This window comes from Carassius auratus, chromosome 32 (assembly GCF_003368295.1).
Source record: "Carassius auratus strain Wakin chromosome 32, ASM336829v1, whole genome shotgun sequence".
Lineage (NCBI taxonomy): Eukaryota > Metazoa > Chordata > Actinopteri > Cypriniformes > Cyprinidae > Carassius > Carassius auratus.
In genome coordinates, this window is record NC_039274.1 from 1,354,683 (window position 1) to 1,370,864 (window position 16,182).

Below are 16,182 nucleotides of genomic sequence, written 5' to 3' on the forward strand. Positions count from 1 at the left end.
TGGGGTGCAATGTCATCTGCTGGTGTTGGTCCATTGTGTTTTTTTGAAAACCAAAGTCACTGCACCCATTTTTCAAGACATTTTGGAGCTCTTCATGTTTCCTTCTGCTGACCAACGTTTTGTAGCTGCTGATTTCATTTTCCAGCAGGATTTGGCACCCGCCCACACTGCCAAAAGCACCAAAAGTTTGTGTGTGCTTGACTGGCCAGCAAACTCACCAGACCTGAACCATAGATAATCTACGGGGTATTGTCAAGAGGAAAATGAGAAACAAAAGACCATAAAATGCAGATGAGCTGAAGGTCACTGGGCTTCCATACAACCTCAGCAGTGCCACAAACAGATCACCTCCATTAAAAATTCAAAAACACTCGGCTAATATGTTTAGGAAAACTCATACAATTAAAAGTGAACAGAACAAATGTTATTAATAGAAGTTCAGCAAACAAGATTTTGATATTGGTTACCAGCCCCAACAAAATAAAATTCTAAAGAAGTCAAAGCATCCCTCCTTGTGTGGAACCGAGTTTGCAAGTAGAACTTTTTCCACACATTTCCATAATTTTATAATCTGAGATTTGTTTCCCTTTTTCCCCCTCATTAAATATCCGGTTTCACTTGGCAATTCATGTTACAGAAGTTAAATTGGTTGTGAATGCCATTTTATGCTGACTTTAATCCAGGGTAACACTTTAGAATAAGGTTCCATTAGTTAATGTTAGTTAACTACTTTCGTTAACATGAACTAAGCAAGAACAATCCTTCTAAAGCATTTATAAGTCTTAGTTCATGTTAATTTCAACATTTACTAATGCATTATTTAAATCAAAAGTTGTGCTTGTTAACATTAGTTAATGCACTGTGAATTACCATGAACTAACAATGAATAAGTGTATTTTCATTAACTAACATTAACGAAGATGAATAAATACAGTAATACATTTATTATTCATTGTTTGTTCATGTTAATTAATACATTAACTAACATTAACTAATGGAACCTTATTCTAAAGTGTTACCTAATCCAGAATATTTTTAAGATCGCTTTTTTTGAGCATAAACAATTCCAAGTTATTTGATGTTCGTGCACATTTTTCATGTGTGATCCACTTGCCCCCCTTGCTGTTCCTTTCACCATGCTAACCTGCTCTCGCTTTTCAGCAGCACAGAGCCGCCCGCGCTGAATTATTAATAGAGAAGTGCTGTTGCTTTTGCTCCTTGGGTGCAGGCTAAAGCACTCTCTCCAAACCTTGTGGGATTTGGAATGTTTCATGCCTGTAAGATCAGTGCACACAGGCTGCTTCAAAAGACAGAGAGCAAGCCACAGGCCAGATCACAGGGGACTGTGCGCTGCCATGAAAAGTGTGTGTGTGCACCACAGACTTTTATTTATTCACAGTAGCCTCATAAATTACCCTCCAAACATATATGTTCTTGTGAAGAACGCCAACATATTAAAACAGTGTTCATTTGAAAGGAACTCATCTAACTTATCAGTTCCCACAGGGCACAATACACAAATAAAGACCTGTGGTAGGAGGTAGGTTTCACAATAGCCTCCAGCAACTGAAAACACACACAAACAACTCTTCTGTAACCTCATTTGTTTTATTTGTTAAGGGTTTGATTAATTTGATGATGGTTTGCATGATGGTGGCAAGGCACTGTCAAAAGATCTCCAGGATAAAGTTGTGGACAGGCGCAAGTCAGGAGATGGATACAAGCAAAATTCAAAGGCTTTTTCAATGCATAGAAGCACAGAGAAGTCTGTCATTAAGAAGTGGAAGATATTTGGTACAACACCCTCCTGGAAAAAGATGTCATTCAAAACTGGATGAATGAGCCAGGAGAAAACTGGTCAGAGAGGCTTCAAAGAGGCCTACAGCAACTCCGAAGCAGTTGCAGGAATCTAGAACAAAGAGTTTTCATTGTGTGCATGTGACAACAATATCACAAATTTGCCACAAATGTGGGTTGTATGGAAGGGTTGCAAGAAAAAAGCCGCTCCTCAAGAAAAGCCATATGTAGTCATGACTGAGCTTTGCCTAAACGCACCTTGAAGATTCTGAGGCAGAGAGACTAAGATTATGAATTATTTTACAAGTTATTTGACCAGTTACTAAGTTGTCAGTGGGAAGAAGGTTTACCTTCCAACATGAACATTTTTTGGTGCCCACTGTAATTATTTGCAGCATTACATCATTAGATTTTGCTTGACAAGATGAATGCACAAAATCAAAATGCACTTCCATTTATACCTTTGTTAAATGTGGTGAGAATTAATCACAGACCACCTCTAAATGTGCTGACAGAAAGTCCTTTTCACACTTTCAAGAGCGTTTGAGCAAACAGGCACAGGTAAAACATCTACTATGCTTTATTGTCATTCCGTGTCCAATCAACTCAATTCAACAAATTTCAGAAACTTTTTTCGCTCATTTTTTACATTTTATTTTGTTTAGATTTTTCTGATGAAAGACCAACAAAAATGGTAATTTATGTCAAAATATTAATTGTAATTCACCATTTTGAAGAGGGAGTTTTCGCTAGAGATTTGAAGCCAAATTGAAGGGTGTATTTAGTTTTCAGCCTTTGAAAATGTGTGAAATTGAACCATATAGGGCCTTAAAAATTAAGATTACAAAAGAAAGGTTATTTGAGAACCAAAATCTAAATTTGTATCTACTGTTGCCTCCAAGTATTTAATTTAGTCAGAATACACTGACTTTGAATAGTTGTCAAAAGAGAAGCATTTTTGCTCCCATAAGAAATTAAAACCAACAAGAATTAACTGGATCATGCTAACCATTCCCATTGCATACTGTTAGTACTTTACATAAGAATATACAACATACATTTACAAAACTTTGACGCCATGAGTATTTGGAATAGTTGCCTATGTAATGCATCTCATCTTTTTGATTGGATTTGTTCTAATCTAGTTCAGTGTCAATGTTTTTAATCTAGTGAGTTGAGTGTTTTAGGAGGAAGATCAATGATCTCACCTTGTTTTCCAAACAACCTTGTCTGTCCTGGCCAGGAGATTCGTGGTGTGACCACACACACACAAGAGGAACACACCATGCAACCACTCATCTTCCATCTGGGACAGGACCCTGGGGAAAGATACCCAATCAGGTAAGGGGTTGAGGAATGGACACCAGATGTCAAGGAACCACACTATTAAATATGAATTCAGTACCTTAGAGGTATGGTTCACCCAAAAATGAAAATAACTATGACTTAGTCAAGCCATCCTTGATGTCTATGACTTTCTTCTTTCAGACAAATACATGTCCTGGCTCTTCTAAGCTTTATAATGGCAGTGAATGGTGGTCGAGACTTTGTAGCAAAATAAAGTGCATCCATCCATCATAGAAAGAGCTCCACACAGCTCCAGGGGGTGAATAAAGGCATTTGATGTGAGTAAAAGGGATGAGAGGAGGAGTGCAAAAGTAAAACCCCGCCTTCTACTCAAATTTCTGTTTCCGTTAGAAGCAGCTTCTGGTTCATGTGGACTTTAAACTAAATGCACAATGTACCAATGTATCTTCTTTTTTTATGGCAAAATCAATTATAAATCAGATTAGAATCAATTATAAATCAGAATTGTTAATGATATTGTTTTGTTGTAGTTTGTTCAAGTTGAACACAAAATAGACATTACTTGTCGTCACCTTTACATCATTTTCGATCTCTCTCATGCTGTCACAACTGAAGCTGCTTTTAGCAGGTGTTCGGCAGAAATGAGGACTGTTTGATTTAATGTTTATGTTTGTTTAATTTTTTTCAGCTCCAAACCAAGAACCTTCGAGTTTGAGCAAATATCAAGCTTCCACATCGTTTGAAAAGGGCATATTCTTAGTTTCCTAGAGATGTTAATTCTCTTTTAAGCTTTATCTAGTCTAGGTCTATACTTGATGTTCTGTAGGAAACGGAATTAGCTTTCTGCTTTATTATTGTAATCCTTTTGGAGAACACAAATGTATTGATACAAGGTGTATGCTCACACCAGAAACCTTATCGCTGGTGGAATGTATGAACAACAAGAAAGAAACCAGTGAATGTGCTGAAACAGTCATTCCTTCCAAACTGTAATGAAGCACTGAAACTACATGGACACAGTCTAGAATGAGCCCAGGGTCTGTGACATGTTCATCCGTCTTGGTTCTGCACAGCTCTGTTCACATCCACTGACAGAGAGCTGGACATTTGGGGTCGATATTGAGGCATGGCTGCAGTCCACAGAGGGTTTGTTAAATGTGACTCTTTGTGAGCTGAAGATGACCTGAAGCTTTAGGTCATTCATCGGCTGTTGGCTAGAAGTTGAAATGGTAAAGAATAGTTATGATGGAAATGTTAAAGACATCCACTATCCAGGGAAAACTGGAAACTTAATCTGATTTAAATGTATTTGAGGAAGATCAAACTGATCTTCAACTGGGTCACCATTGGTTCAAAAGCATTTCCAAGGCATTGTTATTATACAGTCATGGCAGAAAAATAATAAATTATAATAAAAGAAGGCTGTGGAAATTAATCTGCATTGTTAATCCTTTTGATCTTTTTTTATCACAAAAATCTTACCTTTCATTGGATAATCATAATTTAAAATGGGGGGAAATATCATTATGAAATAAATGTTTTTGTCTAATACAAATTGGCCACAATTAAGGACACCCTTTTATTCAATACTTTTTGAAACCTCCATTTGCCAGTTTAACAGCTCTAAATTTTCTCCTATAATGCCTGATGAGGTTAGAGAACACCTGACAAGAGATCAGAGACAATTCCTTCATCCAGAATCACTCCAGACCCTTTAGATTCCCAGCTCCATGTTGGTGCTTCTTCTCTTCAGTTCACTCCTCTCATTTTCTATACGGTTCAGGTCCGAGGACTGGAATGGCCATAACAGAAGCTTGGTTTTGTGCTCAGTGACCCATTTCTGTGTTGTTTTTGAGGTTTGTGTTTGGATTATTGTACGGTTGGAAGATCTTAAAATATCCCATTATAAGATTTCTACGTCTAGGACCTCCAGCAGAAATATAGGCCCAAGACATCAAAAATACAGCAGTATATTTCATCGTACACATGGGGTACTTTTTATCCCTGTATTCACCAAACCCATCTTGAGTGTTTGCTGCTAAAAAGCACTTTTCAGTTTCATCTGACCATAGAAGCCAGTCCCATTTGAAGTTCAAGTCGTGTCTGATAACTGAATATGCTTGAGTTTGTTTTTGGATGAGCTAGGAGAATTTTTCTTGAAACCCTCCCAAACAACATGTGTTGGTGTAGTTACTGTTTGACCATTATATATAGTTTTTTTTTTTTTTTTTTTTTTGTAAGGTTTTCTGACCCCAGACATGCAGCTGTGGTCTTTTGAGAGTCTTTAGCCACTAAACTCTCCTCACCACTATGCATTAGGATAAAATAGACACATGTCCTCTTCCAGGCAGTTTTCTAACATTTTCTGTTGATTTGAATTTCTTCATTATTGCCCTGATGGTGGAAATGTGAATTTTCACTGCTCTAGCTCTTTTCTTAAAGCCACTTTCACTAATTTGTGAAGCTCAATTATCTTTTGCTGCACATCAGAAATATATTCTTTGTTTTTTTCTCGTTGTGATGGATGATTAAGGGAATTTGGGCTTTGTTTTCACTCCTCTTTATATTTCTGTGAAACGGGAAGCCATGGCTGGATAATTTCATGTTCATAATCACCCTGGGGTGCTCAAAATTATGAATATGAATGGGAATATACTTTCTAGATAATTTCTAGGGGTGCCAATAATTGTGGCCAACATGTATTTGAGAAAAACATTAATTTCATAATGATATTTCCCCCCCATTTTAAAATCTTAATATCCAATGGAAGTTTACTTTTTTTTATATAAAATATCAAAAGGATTAACAATGCAATGCTATTTTTGGCCATGACTGTAGTTAAGTAATAAAAAATAAAAAAAACTTTGACCTTTTTCCCCATCGTTTTTAATACTTGGGTCTAGAGTTAGTGGCATGTCCAGATGGGTGGCATGGAGTGGACCAATCCGTTCCTAAAGTGTCATTGGTGGTTTCCAAAAAATTCTATACACTTTGATTGGCATTTTTTCCTTTTTCAAGTCAGAGGCAGGATATTTAATAAATCACAGCAGGAAGCAGGCAAGGATTGACAGTGGAGGGATGAATTAATTCAACTCAATTAAAATTCATGTTTATTTGTATAGCACTTTTTATAGTTGCATAGCAGCTTTACACAAAATTGTATTTTGTACATTAGACAATCAATATTGTTAAAAATCAGTATTGTCAGGTATAACAGTGACTGTAATAGAAATATCATTTAGCATCTAGTTTATATCAACATTATTATAATTAACGTCATATGGAAAGTTTAACTATAATGTTAATTTATTTGTGTGGCAGTATTATAAACAAAGCTCAGCAAGAATGAAATACCACCGACGATTAATACTGTCCTTCATAAATTAATAAAGACATCAGAGAGCATGCGACCAACATTGTTACACATGTGAGCTGTCCTTAAGTAAATAAAATGTAGGGAAAGTTGTATTTTTGAGTTATATTTTTAAACCATCACCATCACCATATATTTCATGGTGATGGTGTATATGATGGAAGGAGTGTGTATGTGTGTGTATATATACACACACACACACACACACACACACATACACACATACACTCCTTCCATCATCACCATGAAATCCTTTAAAAATGAACAAAAGTGCAATAACATTTGGTTTGCAAACACTTTAAGCAAATAAGGTGCTTTTTTTATAGCAGTTAAAATATTTATTGTAAATGTTAACTTATAACATTAATGTAATTAAATTAAATATAAAACAAGGTATTTGTCACTGGCAGGACATTAAAGTTTTTATAGAAAATATTTTATAGTTTGTTATAGAAAAACAAGTTGTGCTATGCAAGTTATGAGTCCAGAGCCTCGATCGTAACATTATGACATGCACCTTACTATTAGAGACCTGCGCGATCGTGGGACCCATCGCAGCAGAATGCAGCACGAGACAACACTTGATGTGTGGGTAGAGACTAATGTGTGCGGGATACGGGAGAATAATTAGGGTGTGCTCACACTAGGCAGTCTTGACCCCCAAAGCCTGGTTCGATGTGGACTAGTGTGATCACTCCGTTTAGCAGTCTTTGGCTCGGTTGGAAGAGGTGGGCAAGAGCGCAGTTCAGTTATATAAAGCTAGAACAGTGAGTGTGAACGCTAACCACACCGGAGTGCACTTCTGATACATGCTGCATGATTGCGTGAATATTTCTGAGTGGCAAAAGCGATAGATATGTAAAGCAATGTTGTGAGAGGGCCATGTGTTACCGCGTCCCACACGACTCAAAATAATAAACCACTTGGTTAACAAAACAATGCACTCCTTTGCTGACTTCACGTGCTATTTGAAACTTCCTATTTCCCATTTATGAAGTCGTGATTACGCGCTCGCTGCATTCTTTTCTGTTATAAATAACAGCGGACAGTGGTTTGTGAATGTTAATGCTTAGCCGAAATAATATGATCAAGAGTATCCTTTCCTGTGACCCATGATTTGTATTTCTTTCTTTTTTGGTTTTTCAGCATCTTCTGCATATTTGACCACTTTCCAGCAGTGACTGTATGGTTCTGAGATACATCTTTTCAATTGATGGACTCGTACATAACAATTACAAAAGGCCAAAACATTAAAAATCAGATCAGTTGAAACACTTTTCCAAGTGTTTTAGCATGAGGAAAATTTAAAATAGTGTATTTTACAATTTTTTATTTATTTATTTTTTTGTATTTTTTTTTAGTCGATTTTGTTTGAAATGGTGTACAATATTATTTAAGAAAAATGGCATTTTAGTGGCAAAATACAATTTTACAACTTTTTTAATAATGTAATTGTTTCGATACATCAAATATATAAAATATTTTTTTGACAAAGTACTTCAAGTGTATTATGCTATTAACATTACTTACACATTCTTAGTAGCACTTAGTTCACCTGTGTGTGTGCATACCATTATTTTTATTTATATATATATATATATATATATATATATATATATATATATATATATATATATATATATATATATACACACACACACATACATACATACACCATAATGCCTCTTTATCGCTTTCTTTCTCATTAAATAGTAGTAGATTAGATGAAAATAGTGACTCATTTGTAAGACCAGAGTAAGCCTCTCTTTCATCTTTTTTCAGCTTTATTTCTCTTTCGTCTCAATGTTGTTGCTGTTGTCGTTTTTTATATTCCTCTTCTTTCTTGAAGAGAGACAGAGTAATTAAACATTTATGTTGTTTTCGATCTTATCTCTATTCTCTGCTGGTTTCAAGCATTAACTGTGAAAAAAGAAAGATCCATCCAAAAAAATAATAAAAATCAATAGCTGTGTTGAGTGCTGGATAAGAGAGAGCTGTTAGTTTGACCATCTTCATCCTCCTTATCTTTCCAGTTTACAGTGGATGTTTTCGAATAGGTCAGAATGGTCCAGATCCAAACACCAGCCCCCCTCATTCTTCCAGTCCTTTGCTCGTTCTGCGTCCCCAGTGAATCCATGTCAGGCTGCTGACCGTCTGCTCTTCTGTGCACCCAGCTGGAGCGGTCGGCGCTCATTAATCTCTGTCTACACCTAAAGAGCCACTTAAGATGATGTAGAGCCTGTCTGTGCACATACCTCCAGTCCAGCGGCAGACTGACAGCACAGCCACACTGTCCCCCACAAGCCTCACGCCATGCATTAGATATTCCTGAAGAAACGAGGAGTATGCAGTGTTTATGATAGTCCAATGAATTGAATACATTGAACATGTATTTAAGTTTTCATTTATTTATTTAAAAAATTGCAAACTACTTATTTTGCCCACTTCAAAAAAGTTTTACATCCAAAGAAATGAATAGTGCTTTCGGAAAACTTTTTATTTTTATTTAGTTTTATATATATAATTTACAGTACACTCGAATCAGATAAAGACATATCAGTAGCTTAGTTTTTCTCCAGATCAGGTGTTCTATCATGTTGAGATCACATGACTAGCTGTATACTACCCACTTTTATTTGACAACCCCCAACTGTTGGTTATGGTGGGTGACACATACTCTAATAGGGTAATATAATAATTAATATAAGCAGAAGATATAAGTTCACTGTCATATTAATAATTATAATAATAATAATAATAATAATAAAACCCTTAAAGTTAATATGCAGTGGCATTTACAGCCCATTACTTGACCTAAAACAATAGTACAGAAGATTTTTGGTTAAAAGTTATAAATAAATATATAAAAGTTAAAATATTACGCAGGAGCATAAAAAAAAGTGACACAATCTGATAAAATGAATGCCTTTAAATACCATCATATTTATTCTCATTGAAGAGCTGAAGACCAGCTTGTGTAAATAACAAAGCAAAGTTTCTCCGCAATTAACGTTCGGTTTCAAAAAAGGAACACAACGTCGTAATAACTAAAAATTAGTAACAATAACAATATTCTCTTCCTTTGGAGTTTTATGGCCATTTAGAGCTTGTTTGTGCGCGTGTGTGTGTGTGTGTGTGTAAATGCCTCTCTTTCAACATCATTTGTATAAGCAATTATGCAAACTTTTTACTATAAAATCTACACTTCTGCACTTTGAAACAAAGAAAATATGAAAATGTATCATGTTTTTCCAGATTGTTGCCTTGTGGTGATAAAAAAAAAAAAAAATCCAGCCGATGGCCAAAGTGAAGTTGTGGCCTAGTGGTTAGAGAGTATGATTTCTAACCCTAAGGTTGTGGGTTCGAGTCTCAGGCCGGCAATACCATGACTGAGGTGCCATTGAGCAAGGCATTGAACCCTCAACTGCTCCCTGGGTGCCGCAGCATAAATAGCAGCCCACTGATCCGGGTGTGTGTTCACAGTGTGTGTTGGCTGCTGTGTGTGTGAACTTTGGATGGGTTAAATGCAGAACACAAATTCTGAGTATGGGTCAACGTACTTGGCTGAATGTCACTTTACTTTCAAAATGTTCCATACATTCAGAGTAAGAATTCTTAATTTTATACTTAGGATTACCCATTTTTATATTTATTTAGATATTATTAAACTATTATAGGTCAAAGTATGGTATTCACTTAGATTGAGAGAACTGTTTATATATACACAAGGTAAGTATGTATATATATATATATATATATATATATATATATATATATATATATATATATATATATATATATATATATATATATATATATACACACACACACACACACACACATGATCCATCGGAAATCATTCTAATATGCTGATTTATTATCAGTGCTGAAAAAAACAATTTTTGGAACCTGTGAACTAATGACCAAAAAGCACTTATGAGGTTTAATTGGTATAACAATACAAAGACATGCATTCATTTCATTTAGAATATCATGCACCAGTGTATCATGCACATTAAAATCCTGGAATATGAAATAGTCTATTTGGATGTCATGTTGACCTTAAATCAATTTAGAAATCGATAAAAAAATGTCCTGAACAATCTTTGTATATAATTTTGACTCCTTGTGAGTCCTGCTATTATCGACAGTGTAGTCTCTCGTGGTATCTATTGCAGCTTTCATTGACCAAGGCCCACCCATGAGGCCGTTTGACCGACATGTCAAACATCCAATCACAGTTCGTTTCATTCATCGTCATGTTTCGAGGCGTAGAAATGTCCCCACAATAACAGACCGGTGTGTAAAACTCTCAGACATATTTTAAAGATTCTAGGCCGCAAACTTTACAAAATTTTCACATACTATTGAAAATCCAGCATTTAGTTGATCCTGATAAATGATTGTTGTCACAGTTGTAAACACTAGGCTTTCTTCTTTTGTGAGGGGGTTTGGTGCCACGTAGTGCTGGGATAAACGATTATTTTTAAAACGATTAATCTAGCGATAATTTTTTCCGATGCATCGATTAATCTAATGATTATTTTTTTCAGACCGATTCGATTTCGATTATCTCCTCATTAATTGACTACTAACAATTTATACATGTTGATTTACATATCTGAATAAAAAAAACATGAATTCCTTAACATTGCAATATATGTTTATTGCTCTTAAAATTACAAAATAAAAGTCGGACTAAGAATGCATTACTTTGCACTTGTATAGAGATAGCATTCAATAAAACCTTGAAGCCTTGAAAACACATAGCTTACTGAAACAAGCTTACTGAACACATAGGGCCTAGCTTACTGAAAAAAAAGTTCTTCTTTCAGATGAAAATAACAACAAGTTGATGTCTAGCATTCAATAAAAAATGTCACCCAAAATACTTGTTTAGAGCAATTGAAAGAATACAGTAACCAATGTAAACTTGAGGGCTTTAAGCTAATACAGAGAGTGCTTTTCCAAAAAAAAATTATAAATAAAAATTAACAGTGGGAGCCAGCAGCCTGTCATGGAGAAAATCTCCGAATGCTCCACGTGAAACTTTGGCGTTCCGCCCTTTTTCTATCGTATATAATGATTTTGGTTAATATGCACGAGGGAGAGAGAGAGAGAGAGAGAGAGAGAGAGAGAGCAAGCCAGCGCTCGTGTAGTTTGAAGACTGTGAGTGCGCGAGCGCACGTGAAACTTTGGTGTTTCGCACTTTTTATATTTATAACGCGTTTAATGATTTTGATTAATATGCACAAGGGAGAGAGAGAGCAAGAAGCACTCGTGTTGTTTGAAGACTGTGAGTGCGCGAGCAGCCGGGGCTCTCTCTCAGGCGCAGCAGTCATTCTATTCTACATCACTCACCGATCAAATAAGGCTTTGACAGACGCCAAAAAAAAAGATCAATGCAGAAAAACCCCGACAAAATGTCGATCTGGCCATCACGTATATTCAGCGCACATAAGGTAAACGTTTTGCAAACGTTTTTTAGAGAAATAAAAACAGGTCGACGAATCGATGTGCATATTTTGCGTCAACGTATTTTTTGCGTCGACGTCATCGGTGACCTCGATGCGTTGTCCCAGCCCTAGCGCCACGGCATCTTTGTTTCTAGGCGGAACGTTAAAGAACGCAACTCAAATGTCTCGTGGAAATCCTGTAGAATTCAATCAATCTGATGAGGACTTCAACACTCCTTAAGCGTTTCCACTTTTGTGTGCCATATGCATCAGACGTTCAGCCAACAGTCCATGGGCGTGATGTCTGAGGCTGAGACTAGTGGCAGTGCTGTCCTGCTTAGAATGAAAATACATACCAAGCTAACAGGCAAAGGAACTCTCTGGGTCTACACAACCCATGCCATGCTGACCCCCATCTCACGGCCTTCTCTGCCTCCCTGCCTTATCCCGGCCGAGAACACTTAAGTCCCATCCTGCCTGGGGCTAATGTAGCAGGCAACTCAGGCCTCATCTGCTGCTGATGAGCATTTCAGCCCTCAATCAATAGTGCTTGTAGAACTGCTCAATTTCCACATGGGGAATGTTGGGGGGAGAGAAGCAGAGAGAAAAGGCAGGGATATTTGATTGCCTCTTCAGCTCAATTCCCTTGTCTAGCTCCAACAGTGTGTGGGGGACTTATTTTATTCATTCATTCAGTTATACTTGTTGGTGTCTATACCATGTGAATACCGATTCATTCTTGTTTCATTGCATTCACCGCATGCAGAATTGGAGAGTGCTGTTTTGTGCATGCAAGTGTGTGAATCACTAATCAGTCTAGGGACACACCTGAGCAATGCCCCTGCCCCCTGGGTGTCATGCATTATAAATCAAAAGACTGTATTTGCATGCATTGTTATTATTAATCATGCATCTACAGTTGTAGAAAGGAAAGCAAGGTTCAGAAAAATGCTAATGAGCCATGCTGACTATGAATTTTCTATTGTTTGTCTGGACTCTAGGCATAAATAAACATGTTATGGTTAATTATTGATTAAAGACCCAGGGGCATAATACACAGGACATACAGTGAAGGCGGCATACGTTTAGCATATCGAGCGCCAAAGCACCATGCCCCTTGGTGCATCTTTGAGTCTATCATGAATAGAAAACCAGATGTTTCCTGCGTGTGTGATCTAAAGCCTTCTAAATTGATCCAGCATTTTACCCAAGAGGAGATCCATTATTTTATTTTTGACACGTGCAAGACTGTGGACTGCTACACGGCAGCTACAAATCTGCAGGTACAGCTATCCACAGTAATTATGAAAATGTAGGAGACTCCAAAGTCCCCAAAACAAAACTACACCCCCCATAATGTAATGTATAGCCACATAAATTATCTATCCTAAAGCATGTAAATAGGAATAGCCATGTATTTCAGTTTATATTTATTTATGGTGGCTTTTACTTCTGTTTCCATATAAGTAACTATCAGTGTTAAAATAATAATAAAAACCAGCATGCACAAGTGACATAGGGTCACACAAATGGGAATGTATTTTTGTTTCATGCTCGAGAGCTGCTGAGTCATTTAGTAAATGAGTAAAAGAGTGTATATGTCAGCATCATTATCCTGGTTGGTGGCTGGTGTAATTATTTGGTAGATGTAGCATTAAGTTTAAAGGTGCAACAGTCAAATATTTGGAAATGTTTCCAAGAGTAACACTGTGAGTCTGTGAAAGTGATTAGATAAGTTTACCTGTTCATTGTGATGATTTTTAATGTCTCCAACATCAGTCATTGATATTGGCCAACCACTAGATGAAACCTCTTATCTGCTGATTAAGCCTGTAGGAAGTAGGGGTGACATGGTTCAACTTCTTCACGGTTTGGTTTGTTTCACGGTTTTAGACTCAGGTTTCGACTTAGGTTTCGGTATGTGCTATGTTTATGGAGAAACTATTCTTAAAAAAAACTACGAGCAACAGCACAAATAAATACAATAGAGTAAAGATACAAATAAAACAGTGATTTGCAGGGTTTTTATTTTTTTATTTTTAGGGAGGTCTAACATTAGTTTTTAGGTAGAGAAATTGAATAAAGTAATCAAATATAAAACAGCATCGCATATTTGACTGTATAAATTAAAGATTGTTCTTTATTAAAGTTACAAAGCTTTTTAATCAAGAGTAGTGAGTGATTTCTCTGTTGTTGCTGTGCGATTAATATAAAGACTGTCACTTTAAGAGAATGCACTGATCCAGTAGACCTACGTTCAGCCGGCTATGCCTGCTGTAGGATACTTACCAAGACAGGCCTTTTGACATATTTTTTGTGTGAATTTGTTCAATTAAACACAATACTTCAGAGAGAGCTTATATTTGCGCACTTTGGAGTACAAGCACAAATCTTCACACTGCAAGCGCGAGCTCACGTCCTCTGGCTCTTAAATGTTTAATCTGACAAAGCTTAAATGATTTTAGTTTAAACACCGATATCAACATGTGCTGTTCAGGTCTCATCTGTGCACACGGGTGATGGCGGAATAAACGACTGCTCATATTCCAGCATAAGGTATTCACATTGAATTGAGCATGGTTTGTCCAGGTTTCTTGTCTGGGAATCCAGAATGCGCATCCATCAACAGAAACATTATATTAGCTGAACCCTGTTTGTTTTGCGTGTTATTTATAGCAAACCATATTACAGATGCTTTGTCAGATTTAAGTTCAAGTGTGTGGTGAGCTGAACGGTTCGGTTTTTTTCAGCGAACCATGCCATCCATAGTAGGAAGTGAAGTAATGTGTCTCAGGGTTTTGGGGAATGGTCATTTTAAGTGAAGACTGATGGTCCAGGCTGAGCGAGAGGGCAGCAGATGTTGCCCGATTCTCCCGGGGAAGACAGAAGTGTAGAGACCAGGGTTGTAAGTCAGAAAGCACCCAGGGTAATTACTCTAATTGACACTTCACCCCACACGTACACACCCCCTCCCCAGGGGCCAATCAGAAGGCTGCCTTTGAGCAAGGGACAGGCCTGACACAGGTGCTGCCTGCCTTTGTATTACAGCTGTAATTGCAGTGGTGATATTTGTCTCTGTGTGTGTCTCGCACAGACACACGTTCTCTGAAGCCCATTAAGCCTACAGGTCCTATTGAGAACAGCGTTCCTTTGAAACCATCAGGGTCCCTGCACACTATGCAGGGGTGTGGGATAATGTCCAACACAAATAATGAGAGGACACATGACCGCTTCTGTGGAAACGGCAGCCCTGAGGGACCTGTGCGTGCATGTGTGTGTTTTATGGTGGGTTTGTCAGTCTGTCACATATTTATCCATGCATTATCTTGTAATAACTATGCATGAGCGAATAATTAATTAAAACTATTTTATAGTCCATGCTAAGATGAGTCTGTGAAGATTAATTGAAGAAGACGATGATGTGGTTGATGTTAATAAGGAAGTTTCAGGGAAGTCGTGGCCTAATGGTTAGAGAGTCAGACTCCCAATCGAAAGGTTGTGAGTTCGAGTCCCAGGCCGGCAGGAATTGTTGGTGGGGGGAGTGCATGTACAGTTCTCTCTCCACCTTCAATACCATGACTTAGGTGCCCTTGAGCAAGGCATCGGACCCCCAACTGCTCCCCGGGCGCCGCAGCATAAATGGCTGCCCACTGCTCCAGGTGTGTGTGTGCGTGTGCGTGTGTGTTTTCACTGCTCTGTGTGTGTGCACTTCAGATGGGTTAAATGCAGAGCACAAATTCTGAGTATGGGTCACTATCAAATATCAGCTATTGTTTTGAAGTAGAAGCGTAACTGTCTGTAAATTAACTGTAAAATGTGTTTTTAACCAAGTTTTTTTTCTTTTAGTATAGTGTATGTACTATGGTATTATTGTAGTAACATAAATATCATGGTACAAGTATATGGTATGTGTCTGTGTCTTATAAAACGTGTCAAGAACATTGTCAGGCTTTGGATCCACCCCCAAATCAATGTATCTTCTATATTTAGCATGAATAAAATGAAGCAGCTTGTAAATAGCTAACCATTGTAAAAAGAAAAGTAAATATCTCTCATATCTATCATTCATATGTGTTTCAGGTATGTCTCTTTCCTGATGTCTTCCTTTCTCGTTTGCCTTAAAGTGTGGAGTCTAAGGAGTACCAGGATGTTCTTAGACAGGTGACGGCAGTAGTGGAGCAGCATCAGAAGGATTTGATCCCTGGAATGCGCAGGAACATGTGTGACCTGGCTGTCATGGTGAGATGA

General features: G+C 37.3%; 1 pseudogene; it reads left to right on the forward strand.

Annotated features, from left to right (window-relative positions):
- LOC113052365 (N-acetylgalactosamine-6-sulfatase-like) overlaps positions 1–16,182 on the forward strand; it is a 41,623-nt pseudogene extending 25,441 nt beyond the window's left edge.